Below are 17,221 nucleotides of genomic sequence, written 5' to 3' on the forward strand. Positions count from 1 at the left end.
TTAATACAGGTAACGAGTGGAGGACTGAGGAGCCTCTTAAAAAAGAAGTTACAGGTCTGTGAGAGCCAGAAATCTTGCTTGTTTGTAGGTGACCAAATACTTATTTTCCATCATAATTTGCAAATAAATTCATAAAAAATCCTACAATGTGATTTTCTGGAGAAAAAAAATCTCAATTTGTCTGTCATAGTTGACGTGTACCTATGATGACAATTACAGGCCTCTCTCATCTTTTTAAGTGGGAGAACTTGCACAATTGGTGGCTGACTAAATACTTTTTTCCCCCACTGTAGATGGCCTGGAGCCAGTGGGTTTGGCGACGTATATGTAGTGAGGACCAGCCAACAAGAGCGTACAGGTCACAGTGGTGGGTAGTATATGGGGCTTTGGTGATAAAACGGATGGCACTGTGATAGACTACATCCAATTTGCTGAGTAGAGTGTTGGAGGCTATTTTGTAAATGACATCGCCGAAGTCAAGGATCGGTAGGATAGTCAGTTTTACGAGGGCATGTTTGGCAGCATGAGTGAAGGAGGCTTTGTTGCGAAATAAGAAGCCGATTCTAGATTTCACTTTGGATTGGAGATGCTTAATGTGAGTCTGGAAGGAGAGTTTACAGTCCAACCAGACACCTAGATATTTGTAGTTATCCACATACTCTAGGTCAGACCCGTCGAGAGTAGTGATTCTAGTCGGGTGGGCGGGTGCCAGCAGCGTTCGACTGAAGAACATGCATTTAGTTTTACTAGTGTTTAAGAGCAGTTGGAGGCTACTGAAGGAGTGTTGTATGGCATTGAAGCTCATTTGGAGGTTTGTTAACACAGTGTCCAATGAAGGGCCAGATGTATACAAAATGGTGTCGTCTGCGTAGAGGTGGATCTGAGAGTCACCAGCAGCAAGAGCGACATCATTGATATACACGGAGAAAAGAGTCCGCCCAATATTTGAACCCTGTGGCACCCCCATAGAGACTGCCATAGGTCCAGACAACAGGCCCTCCGATTTGACACATTGAACTCTATCTGAGAAGTAGTTGGTGAACCAGGCGAGGCGGTCATTTGAGAAACCAAGGCTATTTAGTCTGCCAATAAGAATGCGGTGGTTGACAGAGTCGAAAGCCTTGGCCAGGTCGATGAAGACGGCTGCACAGTACTGTCTAATATCGATTGCGGTTATAATATCGTTTAGCACCTTGAGCGTGGCTGAGGTGCACCCATGACCAGCTTGGAAACCGGATTGCCTAGCGGAGAAGGTACGGTGGGATTCGAAATGGTCGGTGATCTGTTTGTTAACTTGGCTTTCAAAAACTTTCGAAAGGCAGGGCAGGATGGATATAGGTCTGTAACAGTTTGGATCTAGAGTGTCACCCCCTTTGAAGAGGGGGATGACCGCGGCATTTTTCCAATCTCTGGGGATCTCAGACGTTACGAAAGAGAGGTTGAACAGGCTAGAAATAGGGGTTGCGACAATTTCGGCGGCTAGTTTTAGAAAGAAAGGGTCCAGTTTGTCTAGCCCAGATGATTTGTAGGGGTCCAGATTTTGCAGCTCTTTCAGAACATCAGCTGTCTGAATTTGTGTGAAGGAGGGGGGGGGGGGGGGGTGGGGGGGGGGCATCGGCAAGTTGCAGCAGAGGGTGCAGAGCTGGTGGCCGGGGTAGTGGTAGGCAGGTGGAAAGCATGGCCAGCCGTAGCAAAAACATCACTGAGTACGACTCTTCACATTTTCAAGCATGGTGTTGGCTGCATCATGTTATGGGTATGCTTGTCATCGGCAAGGACTAGGAAGTTTTGTAGGATTAAAAGAAACGGAATAGAGCTAAGCACAGGCAAAATCCTAGTGGAAAACCTGGTTCAGTCTGCTTTGCAACAGACAGGCGAGGCGGTCATTTGAGAAACCAAGGCTATTTAGTCTGCCAATAAGAATGCGGTGGTTGACAGAGTCGAAAGCCTTGGCCAGGTCGATGAAGACGGCTGCACAGTACTGTCTAATATCGATTGCGGTTATAATATCGTTTAGCACCTTGAGCGTGGCTGAGGTGCACCCATGACCAGCTTGGAAACCGGATTGCCTAGCGGAGAAGGTACGGTGGGATTCGAAATGGTCGGTGATCTGTTTGTTAACTTGGCTTTCAAAAACTTTCGAAAGGCAGGGCAGGATGGATATAGGTCTGTAACAGTTTGGATCTAGAGTGTCACCCCCTTTGAAGAGGGGGATGACCGCGGCATTTTTCCAATCTCTGGGGATCTCAGACGTTACGAAAGAGAGGTTGAACAGGCTAGAAATAGGGGTTGCGACAATTTCGGCGGCTAGTTTTAGAAAGAAAGGGTCCAGTTTGTCTAGCCCAGATGATTTGTAGGGGTCCAGATTTTCCAGATTTTGCAGCTCTTTCAGAACATCAGCTGTCTGAATTTGTGTGAAGGAGGGGGGGGGGGGGGGGGGGTGGGGGGGGGGGGGGGGGGGGGGGGGGGGGGCATCGGCAAGTTGCAGCAGAGGGTGCAGAGCTGGTGGCCGGGGTAGTGGTAGGCAGGTGGAAAGCATGGCCAGCCGTAGCAAAAACATCACTGAGTACGACTCTTCACATTTTCAAGCATGGTGTTGGCTGCATCATGTTATGGGTATGCTTGTCATCGGCAAGGACTAGGAAGTTTTGTAGGATTAAAAGAAACGGAATAGAGCTAAGCACAGGCAAAATCCTAGTGGAAAACCTGGTTCAGTCTGCTTTGCAACAGACACAGAGACAAATTCACCTTTCAGCAGGACAATAACCTAAAACACAAGCCAAATATACAATAGAGTAGCTTACGAAGATGACATTGAATGTTCCTGAGTGGCCTAGTTACAGTTTTGACTTAAATCGGCCTGAAAATCTATGGCATGACTTGAAAATGGCTGTCTAGCAATGATCAACAACCCAACTTGACAGAGCTTGAAGAATTGCAAAAATAATAATGTGCAAATATTGTACAATCCAGGTGTGCAAAGCTCTTAGAGACTTACCCAGAAAGACTCACAGCTGTAATCTCTGCCAAAGGTGTTTCTAACATGTTTTGACTCAGGAGTGTGAATACTTATGTAAATAGAATATTTCTGTGTTTGATTTCCAATAAATGTGCAAACATTTCTAAAAACATGTTTTCACTGTCATTATGGGGTATTGTGTGTAGATGGGTGAGAAAAAATATATATTTAATACATTTTGAATTCAGGCTTTAGCACAACAAAATGTAGAATAAATCAAGGGGTATGAATACTTTCTGAAGGAACTGTAGGTACAATATTCAGCCCTGACATTTGCATGAACCCGACCTTTCACGTCAAATATTTATGTTCAATAGACCTGGATCTAAAACCAACTGTGGTGGATTCCCTGACCTCACTTGTCCATGCTACAGCCATTAGTTTTTTCAAATGATCCACTTGTTTGATTGTCTACTAATATTCATCCTCAATATTCAATAGCTATCTGGAATAGGAATAGTGTTCAATAGCTCATAGGCCAAATTTCCTGAAGCTTCCTATTTGCATGGGGTGCAGCTCTAAAAAAGAACTGTAGAAAGTTCCCTGACCACTTTTGTCCATGCTACAGCAATTTGTTTCTTAAATGTCCAATTGTTTCATTGTCTACGTAAACAATGTGTACATAACAAAGGAATAACTACACAAAAATCTGAATCACGTCTACAATTCCCTAGCAAGGATTTGTCCCTTTATTACTGCCATAGGCCTATTCACCCACCATCACAGTAGGTGAGGACCTTGATTATATCAATTTACACATTTGATCTATTTCCTGGAGTAAAAAAAGGCAGACTTGGTATATTGGACTTGTGAGGTTCTCTTGATATTTTGTGTGATTATCCCATGCTTTAATCACATCTATACAGAGCACTGACAATTTTCCTGTGATATCAGGAGTGGAGTGTTAAACGGTAAAATAATTAGCAGGCATGGATAGGCATAATTAACTAGCACAGATCACATGAAAACTCATATAGACAAGAAAAGTAATTTTGTAGAGGTGAGTTCATTAACTCTTTCAAACAAGACAATAAGTTGTACAACTTAAAATTGAAATTATACAGATGATATTTACTGTATGGACTAGATTGTAAGAAGATCCCTTTAGTATTCATGCCTTCATACAAATTTGATGAAATTACATTTACATTTTAGTCATTTAGCAGACACTCTTATCCAGAGCGACTTACAGTTAGTGAGTGCATACATTATTTTATTTTTTTCATACTGGCCTCCCATGGGAATCGAACCCACAACCCTGGCGTTGCAAACGCCATGCTCTACCAACTGAGCTACATCCCTGCCGGCCATTCCCTCCCCTACCCTGGATGACGCTGGGCCAATTGTGCGCCGCCCCATGGGCCTCCCGGTCGCGGCCGGCTACGACAGAGCCTGGATTCGAACCAGGATCTCTAGTGGCACAGCTAGCACTGCGATGCAGTTCCTTAGACCCCTGCGTCACTCGGGAAATAAAATGTTTATGTTAAACTAGTTATATTCATACATTCATTATATTAAAGTTTGTGATGTCACATATCAAAAAAGGATGGTACTGAACATACTGATACTAAATTAACATAATAAAGTTAATTAAATGATCAAAGGGTATGAGAACACATTTATTAAAGACGTATCTTCATACAGTACCACAAAGTCATGATAATCGAGTATCAATACAATTGAGATACATTTCAAGGTGATTTGTTGTAAGGATGTTTTGTGGTTGAAGTTGCAGGAATGGCTAATGTACTTTGGTGTTGATCCTTAAAATATGACACATCTTCTGTGTTGCAAAGTCAAGGAGCAAAACAATTACAGTGAAGGCTGGGCATAATTTGGTTTTGCATGATTCATTGTCTACATAGGCCAACACTGCTTCAAAACGAAAGGTGATATGAGCAAAGAAATACACCAGTGCTGAGGCATCCGGAAAATAGTCCCTCTTTGGGGAGGAAACCAAAACATGATTAATGAGGTGACAGTCATCTATCTACCTCCTCATCCCTTTTGTCAAGGGCCAATGAATGTGCTGTCTGACCACAAAAGACAGAATCCAGGGAATGATCGCCCTATGTGCTCCTTATGCATTCCAAATTTAAACTAAAACAAAATCCCAACCAAACAACTGTTTGTTTTACCTGTTTCCTGGATGATATTCCATATGGAGTTCTTTATCTAATGCCACAGGAGTGACCTATTGGGCCAACTAATGCCTGAGGGTGAGATTGACGAAGCCAAATGCATGCAGAAATCCAGATAAACAAACAAACAAGCATTTAATTATCTGTTTAGTACATGACATTTATTTGTTTGGCAGTGGCAGTCATGAGCCATGACCGCAGTAAAATTCCATGTAATCTCCGCTAATGCACTCTGGACATGAGTCGGTAGTACCCAACTCACTAATGATCATCAGGTCACTAATGGCCTGGTACTCAGGGCTCTATTGTCCCTCTAACCACTCTGACATCAATGCAAATGCAATCGAAATCACATCAAACACTTATCATGAAAACAGTATGTGCTTTTAAAACTCACCTCACTGTGATTGATCAATTTGAAGAAAGAAGTTCAACCACAGGTTGAAACTGAGCGGAAAACATGATCATTGTGGATTTTGTTTCAAACCCTAATGCAATGAAATGGACAGCGCTTTCTAAGGTGATGATTGATTCAAAACACAGATATGCATATTAGTGCTTATGCATATGCATAGGCCTATATCCTGTATGAGCCCAAGCCTGAAAAAAATTACTGAATTACATTAATAATTGTGCCTCTATACAATACATAGACTACCTCATATTATGCATGGCAGAAAAACATAAACAAAAAACTGATTTAAGATGTCTTTGGTACATATTTGGTCTGGCCTATACTCCAAAATTAAACAAATTCAGAGTTAGCCTACAATTATAGTAAATTTGTATTTGATTTTGAATAGCCTAGTAATGGGGCATTTTTTATATTTTCATTTATATTTTAATAGGCTGACATTACCTTCAGCTACAGAATATCTCACCTCCGTGCGTTTCCATCTCCTCTCCTCTCTCCTTCATACCTTTCTTGAGCGCGCAGAGAGAGGGGCTGTCATCAGTTGAATTTAATATTTTTCTCTGTGAAACCAATCAATCTTCCCGAACAGATTTCACTTGGTTTCCGAAATTAAGCACTGGGTAGATGCAGAAACAGGGTTGGAGAGCCCATGGCATACAGAGTTTGGGCGGAATATCACCTGTCATGCAGCGAGAGGCTGCATGCTCCACAAACAGTGGTTGATGTGTGGAGTGAAATAACCGGAGTAGCCTACCCAGCATGAGTGAAAAACAAACCAGCGAAAAAGTGGCCTCCATTCGCTATTAGAATGCATATTGATGAAATGTCAATTTTTCCCCTGTTCCTGCCCATTTGATAATGGGCCATTCTAAATTGAAACTCATTTTACATATTAGTAAAGACTTGATTACATTGAGAATAGACTAATGGGTGAAAATATGATCACTTGATTAGAGAACAGCATGTGCAGCCTGAGGCAAGGAACAGACCGTAAGCATTTTTTGCGACTTTCTCAAATCATTAATAGCCTACAGTAACATCATGCAGCCCATATATGTTTTGATTTGTAAGACATTCTAAGGTTTGTGTCATTCACAACTAAAGTTGCCAAATAACTCTAAATCTAGCATATAGGGCCTGTTTCAGATGATCACTTTTACGCTGAACATAGCCACTTCATATGCGCACTCGCTCCAGAATGGGAAAAATATCATTTCTATTTTATTCAGCTAAGTTCAATTATATTCTTCTTACTATAAAATCAATAAATATAAAATAAGCATATCTTGTCTGCTAAATGAACAAGCCTACAGCCTATGGCATGGTGCATAGCCAGATAACATACAGTAGGCCAACTTGTATTCTGTTCTGAAATACATTTTCTTCATATCATAATGTTTCTTTAGACATGCCTAAAATAAATAATGTATTTATTGTGATGGTGTATGTTCAATTGATTTATTATACTTTTTTAAATGTAGATGTTCCAAAGGCGCGCATCAGCGGCTTGTATGCCACTTGTATGCATGGAGGCCTGGAGATGCTAAACATGTTTATGTTAATTAACAGTCAATTACTGTGAGACCGGCAGTCTTTTGCATGACAATAACCAGCTGACAAAATTTCATGAACACCACAGCCATAATTCTGAATACTGGTTTATCGGCATTGGTTTCATATGATAATTGTAAGTGGCCTGTAAAGTCACAAATACAGTGTACAATACAAACCATTGTTTCTGTGTATTTAAAACCCCACTCCAGTTGTTTTTAAGCTTTTCCAGTTGAAAAGGGATATTCAAAGTATAAATACAGTAGTAAAGCACACACTTAATTGGGTAATCTCCAATTGCTAAATCCATTTTTGGACATTTAAATTCATGACATATACCCATTGATTCTTGAAGAATATAACTTATAAATCCCTCATGAGCTTAGTTAAATTTTCTAACCCCATCCGAACCAAAATGTAAAATGTAAATTTAATTGAGGGGTTGACGATGCTGACGGTTGGCCATGCATGTGCATTTTTAAAGAGATGGGTGGGTGTGAACGATGCTGAATGGGCGTAAACACAATCTTTCAAGATTATTTTCTCCTACTTGTCTCGTAAGTGGGATAACACGTTTATCAACTTTCAGTATAACTTTCCCATGTTTTGTTTTTTTGAAGCTCTGAGTGTATTTTTATAAAATGCAAAAAAAAACAAATACCTTTAATTTGACTTAAGCCACCATAGAGAAATCTGGACACATATTTATATGCTGCAATATTTCAACAAACGAAAAAAAGCTTTTAAACATTACACATTAAGATGGAACAAAAGGCCTACAACAGCTCATTAATTGACTATTTCAACACAGCCATTGCTTTTTGTTAGTTGTCAAGTTTAAGGCGCAAGACACATTCTGTTATCATTTAACAGATTCCCATCAAATGTGTACACATTCTTTCTTGTCTAAGGAATTGGATGAAAAACAATTTGACATCTGTAAATTTAATTAGGCTTCTGCTTGTTGCTGTAAATACACAACGGGTCTGTCTTTGATGACATTGTTGTTTTGTGAGATGTTCTAGCTTGTGACAGCTGTCATCAGGCCTGTGGTGGATGGAGACAGTGCTGTGAAACCATTGTCTTCTAAAAAAAAACTAATCTGTAAAATACTCTAGAGTCATTTGAGTGTTTACAAAGGAAGCACACAGAGAATGACAAATACAAGATTCAGAACGATAAAGGACGTTCCATTGTGACACCGATGCTTGAGTTATTGGTCAGATTGTGAGCAAAGACACTTCCCTTAGCGTCTGTACTGTAGATAAGAGGTGTTTACATTATGTATACAGTTGAAAACAGAAGTTTACATGCACTTAGGTTGAAGTTTTTACAACTTGTTTTTCAACCACTCCACACATTTATTTTTAACAAACTATAGTTTTGGCAAGTCGGTTAAGACATCTACTTTGTGCATGACACAAGTAATTTTTCCAACAATTGTTTACAGACAGATTATTTCACTTATAATTCACTATATCACAATTACAGTGGGTCAGAAGTTTACATATACTAAGTTGACTGTGCCTTTAAACAGCTTGGAAAATTCCAGAAAATGATGTCATGGCATTAGAAGCTTCTGATATGTTAATTGACATCATTTGAGTCAATTAGAGGTGTACCTGTGGATGTATTTCAAGGCCTACCTTCAAACTCAGTGCCTCTTCGCTTGACATCATGGGAAAATCTAAAGAAATCAGCCAAGACCTCAGAATTTTTTTTTAGACCTCCACAAGTCTGGTTCATCCTTGGGAGCAATTTCCAAACGCCTGAAGGTACCATGTTCATCTGTACAAACAATAGTACGCAAGAATAAACACCATGGGACCACGCAGCCGTCATACTGCTCAGGAAGGAGACGCGTTCTGTCTCCTGGAGATGAACGTACTTTGGTGCGGAAAGTGCAAATCAATCCCAGAACAACAGCAAAGGACCTTGTGAAGATGCTGGTGGAAACAGGTACAAAAGTATCTATATCCACAGTAAAACGAGTCCTATATCGACATAACCTGAAAGGCCGCTCAGCAAGGAAGAAGCCACTGCTCCAAAACCGCCATAAAAAAGCCAGACTACGGTTTGCAACTGCACATGGGGACAAAGATTGTACTTTTTGGAGAAATGTTATCTGGTCTGATGAAACAAAAATGGAACTGTTTGGCCATAATGACCATCGTTATGTTTGGAGGAAAAAGGGAGAAAGGTTGCAAGCCGAAGAACACCATCCCAACCGTGAAGCACGGGGGTGGCAGCATCATGCTGTGGGGGTGCTTTGCTGCAGGAGGGACTGGTGCACTTCACAAAATAGATGGCATCATGAGGAAGGAAACCTATGTGGATATATTGAAACAACATCTCAAGACATCAGTCAGGAAGTTAAAGCTTGGTCGCAAATGGGTCTTCGAAATGGACAATGACCCCAAGCATACTTCCAAAGTTGTGGCAAAAAGCCATGATCTCAATCCTATAGAACAATTGTGGGCAGAACTGAAAAAGCGTGTGCGAATAAGGAGGTCTGACTCAGTTACACCAGCTCTGTCAGGAGGAATGGGCCAAAATTCACCCAACTTATTGTGGGAAGCTTGTGGAAGGCTACCCGAAACGTTTGACCCAAGTTAAACAAAATAAAGGCAATGCTACCAAATACTAATTGAGTGTATGTAAACTTTTGACCTACTGGGAATGTGATGAAATAAATAAAAGCTGAAATAATTAATTCTCTCTACTATTATTATGACATTTCACATTCTTAAAATAAAGTGGTGATCCTAACTGACCTAAGACAGTGATTTTTTACTAGGATTAAATGTCAGGAATTGTTAAAAACTGAGTTTAAATGTATTTGACTAAGGTGTATGTAAACTTCCGACTTCAACTGTACTATTTCAGTTTTCACTATTTCATATTTTTAAATATAGAAATTATGTTGAAGGCAGTTCTCTAACTTGGCAGCCAGTTTCTATTTGAAGAATGCAATGGAATCATTTACACAGAAAAAAGGGTTCCAAAATGGTTCTTCGGCCGTCCCCATAGAACCCTTTTTGGTTCCAGGTAGAACCAAAAAGGGTTCTTCAAAGGGTTTCTTCTATGGGGACAGATGAAGAACCGTTTTAGGTTCCAGATACCATTTTAAAAAATAAGAATGTATATGAAAACCTGATAGATGGACCCACCAGATGGTTTATGAAATATGTTTGACAGGCATCTTGCAAAAGACTACAGTATGATGTACATTTTAGGACACCCTCATCCTCAAACCTCGCTATCAGCCAGCACTGAAGATTAGTGGTGAAGAATATAATCTGTTCATTCTCAATTTCTTAGTAAAAGCCCAAAGCAAGTTCCTATGAGAGTGCACATTGCTATATATAAACAGTACCAGTCAAAAGTTTGGACACACCTACTCATTCAAGGTTTTTCTTTATTTTTACTATTTTCTACATTGTGAAATGATAGTGAAGACATCAAAACGATGAAATAACACACATGGAATCATGTAGTAACCAAAAAAGTGTTAAACCAACCACCCTTTGCCTTGATGACAGCTTTGCACACTCTTGGCATTCTCTCAACCAGCTTCACATGGAATGCTTTTCCAACAGTCTTGAAGGAGTTCCCACATATGCTGAGCACTTGTTGGGTGCTTTTCCTTCACTCTGCCGTCCGACTCATCCCAAACCATCTCAATTGGGTTGAGGTCGGGTGATTGTGGAGGCCAGGTCATCTGATGCAGCACTCCATCACTCTCCATTGTCCTGTTGAAAAACAAATGATAGTCCCACTAAGCCCAAACCAGATGGGATGGCGTATTGCTGCAGAATGCTGTGGTAGCCATGCTGGTTAAGTGTGCCTTGAATTCTAAATAAATCACAGACAGTGTCACCAGCAAAGTACCCCCACACCATAACACCTCCTCCTCCATGCTTTACGTTGGGAACCACACATGCGGAGATCATCCATTCAGCCACACCGTGTCTCACAAAGACACAGCGATTTGAATCAAAAATCTCAAATTTGGACTCCAGATCAAAGGACACATTTCCACCGGTCTAAAGTCCATTGCTCCTGTTTTTTGGCCCAAGCAGGTCTTTTCTTCTTATTGGTGTCCTTTAGTAGTGGTTTCTTTGCAGCAATTTGATCATGAAGGCCTGATTCACACAGTCTCCTCTGAACAGTTGATGTTGAGATGTGTCTGTTACTTGAACTCCGTGAAGCATTTGTTTGGGCTGCAATATCTGAGGCTGTAAATCTAATGAAATTATCCTCTGCAGCAGAGGTAACTCTGGGTCTTCCATTCCTGTGGCGGTCCTCATGAGAGCCAGTTTTACCATAGCGCTTGATGGTTTTTGCGACTGCACATGAAGAAACTTTCAAAGTTCTTGAAAGTTTCCGTATTGACTGACCTTCATGTCTTAAAGTAATGATGGACTGTCACGGATGCCGCCGAGGCTGCTCCTCCTCCTTGCTCGGGCAGGCTTCGGCGTTCGTCGAAGTACTAGCTACTACCGCTCAATGTTTTCGATGTTTGTTTTGTAATGTCTAGTTGGTACACCTGTTCCGTAAAGGTTTGTGTTGTTGTAACCTCAGGACTTCACGTATCGTTCGTTTTGTTGTTTTGTTCGTGTGTTGTGTATCAATAAAATGTATGCTTATCACGCTGCGCCTTGGTTCCATGAGTTATCAGTCAACGTGCGAGACATGGACTGTCGTTTCTCTTTGGTTATTTGAGCTGTTCTTGTCATAATATGGACTTTTTTTTTACCAAATAGGGCAATCTTCTGTATAGCACCCCTATCTTGTCACAACACAACTGATTGGCACAAACACATTAAGAAGGAAATAAATTCTACAAATTAACTTTAACAAGGCACACTTGTTAATTGAAATGCATTCTAGGTGACTACCTCATGAATCTGGTTGAGAGAAAGCCAAGAGTGTCCAAAGCTTTCATCAAGGCAAAGGGTGGCTACTTTGAAGAATCTCAAATATAAAATATACACTGCTCAAAAAAATTAAGGGAACACTTAAACAACACAATGTAACTCCAAGTCAATCACACTTCTGTGAAATCAAACTGTCCACTTAGGGAGCAACACTGATTGACAATACATTTCACATGCTGTTGTGCAAATGGAATAGACAACAGGTGGAAATTATAGGCAATTAGCAAGACACCCCCAATAAAGAAGTGGTTCTGCAGGTGGTGACCACAGACCACTTCTCAGTTCCTATGCTTCCTGGCTGATGTTTTGGTCACTTTTGAAGGCTGGCGGTGCTTTCACTCTAGTGGTAGCATGAGACGGAGTCTACAACCCACACAAGTGGCTCAGGTAGTGCAGCTCATCCAGGATGGCACATCAATGCGAGCTGTGGCAAGAAGGTTTGTTGTGTCTGTCAGCATAGTGCCCAGAGCATGGAGGCACTACCAGGAGACAGGCCAGTACATCAGGAGACATGGAGGAGGCCGTAGGAGGGCAACAACCCAGCAGCAGGACCGCTACCTCCGCCTTTGTGCAAGGAGGAGCAGGAGGAGCACTGCCAGAGCCCTGCAAAATGACCTCCAGCAGGCCACAAATGTGCATGTGTCTGCTCAAACGGTCAGAAACAGACTCCATAAGGGTGGTATGAGGGCCCGACGTCCACAGGTGGGGGTTGTGCTTACAGCCCAACACCGTGCAGGATGTTTGGCATTTGCCAGAGAACACCAAGATTTGCAAATTTGCCACTGGCGCCCTGTGCTCTTCACAGATGAAAGCAGGTTCACACTGAGCACGTGACAGACGTGACAGAGTCTGGAGACGCCGTTGAGAACGTTCTGCTGACTGCAACATCCTCCAGCATGACCGGTTTGGCGGTGGGTCAGTCATGGTGTGGGGTGGCATTTATTTGGGGGGCCGCACAGCCCTCCATGTGCTCGCCAGAGGTAGCCTGACTGCCATTAGGTACCGAGATGAGATCCTCAGACCCCTTGTGAGACCATTTGCTGGTGCGGTTGGCCCTGGGTTCCTCCTAATGTAAGACAATGCTAGACCTCATGTGGCTGGAGTGTGTCAGCAGTTCCTGCAAGAAGAAGGCATTGATGCTATGGACTGGCCCACCCGTTCCCCAGACCTGAATCCAATTGAGCACATCTGGGACATCATGTCTCGCTCCATCCACCAACGCCACGTTGCACCACAGACTGTCCAGGAGTTGGTGGATGCTTTAGTCCAGGTCTGGGAGGAGATCCCTCAGGAGACCATCCGCCACCTCTTTAGGAGCATGCCCAGGCGTTGTAGGGAGGTCATACAGGCACGTGGAGGCCACACACACTAATGAGCCTCATTTTGACTTGTTTTAAGGACATTACATCAAAGTTGGATCAGCCTGTAGTGTGGTTTTCCACTTTAATTTTGAGGGTGACTCCAAATCCAGACCTCCATGGGTTGATAAATTTGATTTCCATTGATAATTTTTGTGTGATTGTGTTGTCAGCACATTCAACTATGTAAAGAAAAAAATATTTAATAAGATTATTTCATTCATTCAGATCTAGGATGTGTTGTTTAAGTGTTCCCTTAATTTTTTTGAGCAGTGTATTTTGATTTGTTTAACACTTTTTTTGGTTACTACATGATTCCATATGTGTTATTTCATACTTTTGATGTCTTCATTATTATTCTACAATGTAGAAAATAGTACAAATTAAGAAAACCCCTTGAATGAGTAGGTGTGTCCAAACCTTTGACTGGTACTGGTACTGTATATATATAAGTTATGCGTTATAAACAAGGGATAAAACACTTATTTAGAGGAAAATATCATTAAGCTTTATTACACTGAACAGGTACAACCATCTCTTACTCATTCTCAAATAGAAAAGATACAACTACGCCTTAACATGCACAAATAGTTCAATACTGTTACGTTCATTTTGTTTCTTACCAAAAGTCATTGACATACAGTTTTTGTTAATACTTTTGACAGAACAGAAGGGAAAAATAGAAAAAGGAAATGTACAATACCATTTCATTTACAGATAACGAATAACTTGACAAGTTACGCTGAAAAAAATTATCTCCTGTAGTCAATAAACGAGTCCACTGTATCTGCACATTTGCATGTTAATAAAGTCGATCACTTATACATTCCTGTTCCCAGTTTGAATGAATGGGATGAAGATCATAATTTAGGGTAGAACACTATTTTGAGATTAGTGCTCATATCTCACACTTTGGTGCAAATCTTTCATTGACATCATTGCATTGTTTACGCAAAAATTTGATTAATGTGCATATCTCAAATAATGATTTGTCCTATGTGCAACTGCAAAATAGTTATTTGAATTCTGCAGTAATTGCTCCCAAAACCCCTCACTCTCGTCACTGGTTTTGGGGCAGTTACAATATAATTCAAATAACTATATGGCAGTTACATTTGCCAAGACCCACAAATGTTTACAAACATACATGTTAGGGGCTCACTGTGGGTGGAAACTGAGATTGAGTAGCGTTCCTTTAAAGTGCAAATAATAATGTGTCAGATGTTTTCTTATTCTAGCATGACATTTGCATGTGGTTGATTAATTGTATGCTGTTATTCAGATGTGTAATAATCATAGCAGAATGTATGTACATTATGTATCTGTTTTATGCACTGAAGCCGGTTAACGTTACATTTATTTAATCTGAGAATGCAAGTTACAGTGATGCAGTCAACTGTATCATGCGGAGACACTGATAGTGTCTAGCTCTTCTTTACAGTTTGATACATTACTGTACTTTATGTTTGAATAAACTTTACTGACGTAGCACACACCCCACAGCCCCCGCAAGGCGGGGGGGCCCACAAGCTTTGGTGGGTCCCCCCGGGGGTCGGGCCCCTCAGATAGCAAATGAACACGTCATAAGCCATGAAATAAATGTTTAGAATTACAGAAATTATCTTTAAAACTGCAAAATGTACTTTCAGCATCATGGCAAAATGTGTAGAAGAAAATTAGCTCAGAGATGATTGAAAGTCGGGACAATCCTTGTCCAGCAGGGAATTTTTTTTTTACAGTAGATTTGTGTGTGTGATTTTGCTGCATTATTTCAGCTTAAAATGTACATTTAGGGGAATTTTATAAGGGAAAAGATCGGACCTTGCGGGGGGCCCTGTGAAACTGTGCCATGCCACTGATCAACATGATGCCGATAAGTGCAATTGGCATCAGTTGTTTTCTACTGTATGAATTGTAAAATAATTGTAGAAGTTGTCATGTTTATCGTAAGAATATTGTAACCTGAAATAAAAAAATAGACATCAAGTGTCGGCAAACTCCAAAACAATTGATATTGGAAATTGAAACATTCACAATATGCATATCTGATGGAATTGCACCCACTGTTTCCAGATAATACTGTTGTTGTTGAGTGTGGTATACTTAACCTGTGGACTGTGGTACCAACTACATTAATCATTTCAACAACAAAAAAGCAAACAAGGCACACTACTAGCATGATATAGATCAGGGAAGGGCAACTTTGATGGGGTGGGGGCCACAAAAAAATTGAACTCATCATTACGTGGGTCTGCTGTAACTCTACACATTTTGCCATAGGGTGGAGGCAAATGCTTGCTGTTTTTAATATTGTAACTGATGACTATTAGACTAACGTAGACTAACTTACCAATCGAAAAAAAAAATGCTGACATGGGCTAATTGAGTGACTGCTGATGCGCAACCAATTTTGAAATTGCACCAGGTGTATTGTGTTATTATAACTCTCAACATTAAGTTGAGACCCCGACTGAGTAAAAAATAAAATAATAATAATATATATTATTATAGATTTTTTGGGGGTGAAATTTGTCCTCTGACCTACAAAACCGGGGGCCGTTAAAACTAATTGAAAGTGGATTCCCATGGTAACTCTGACCCTCATTTTGCTTTTGGTTTATTTACAAACCCAAATCATGGATTGCTATCTGTGAAACCCTACTTTTAAGAAAATGAAACCTTTTATTAGGTATGTAAATTTGATAAACTATCCCTTTAAAATAATGGTGCAGGAAAAACTGAGAACTGTTTCAGATTGCTTATTAGTTGTGTTGTATTATGTTGGTTCTGAGTGGTATTATGTTCATACCGTTAGCAGGACATCATCGTTTTTTCGCACCCAGACATACTACTTGGTAACACTTCCTATCTGTGTGCCATTTGCTAAAGGAATCATTAACAAACATGAATTAAGTCATGTAAAACAATGAGAAAACATGTATAGATACTTATTACTTGCCAAACGCTGAGCCTTGTTACAAAAGGCTTATCATTTGACAATTAGTAAAAGGTTTCCTACGCAATTTATGTTTGTTGTTTATAGTTTTTTACATAATAAATGAATGCATATTGGTTCATTAACAATGAATAGACCATTAATAAAGCTGTTATTGACAGCATATGTACAGTGTTGTCCAGTACCTAGTATGGTTAAAGATTTGACACTTTTGTACTGTAAACTGGATGGGATTTGATCCAAAAGAGAAAACAACAGCTCCCTATCTAGTTATCATTTGCATATGTGCTGCCGCTTAGTTTAGTTTAGTAATGTATTTTGACTCCAGGCATGAAACAATTTAAGTAGATTTGCAATTTTTTCCCCCGGGATCGAAATCTATGTTGTGATCCTCTCTTTGTCATAACTGCAAGGTTACAGTTTTGACTAATACACCGTTCATGATCATTTATACACATATTCACATTTAACTTAAGGTTTATGACGGTGTGACTGCACTTGTGTAGGCTAAAAAAAGCTTTCCTTTGAGTTTTCCTCAATTGACAGACATTTGTTTTGTGGATGAGTTCTTCATAAATAAAAGTGCAGAAATTGGAGGACTTTGAAGAAATACTAATTTCTGTTTTTAACTATGGATCAAAGGTTTCAAGCTACTTTGCCCCATAGGGCCACTGTACATGGGTGGGAGAGTGGCAAGAAAAACAAAACAGTTTATCCTTCTGACCTAGGGGACACCAGTCTCAGTGCTAGAGGCGTCACTACAGACCCTGGTTCGATTCCAGGCTGTATCACAATCTGGCCGTGATTGGGAGTCCCATAGGCCGGCGCACAATTGGCCCAG

This window comes from Coregonus lavaretus, assembly GCF_964263955.1.
Source record: "Coregonus lavaretus genome assembly, chromosome: 10".
Taxonomy (NCBI): domain Eukaryota; kingdom Metazoa; phylum Chordata; class Actinopteri; order Salmoniformes; family Salmonidae; genus Coregonus; species Coregonus lavaretus.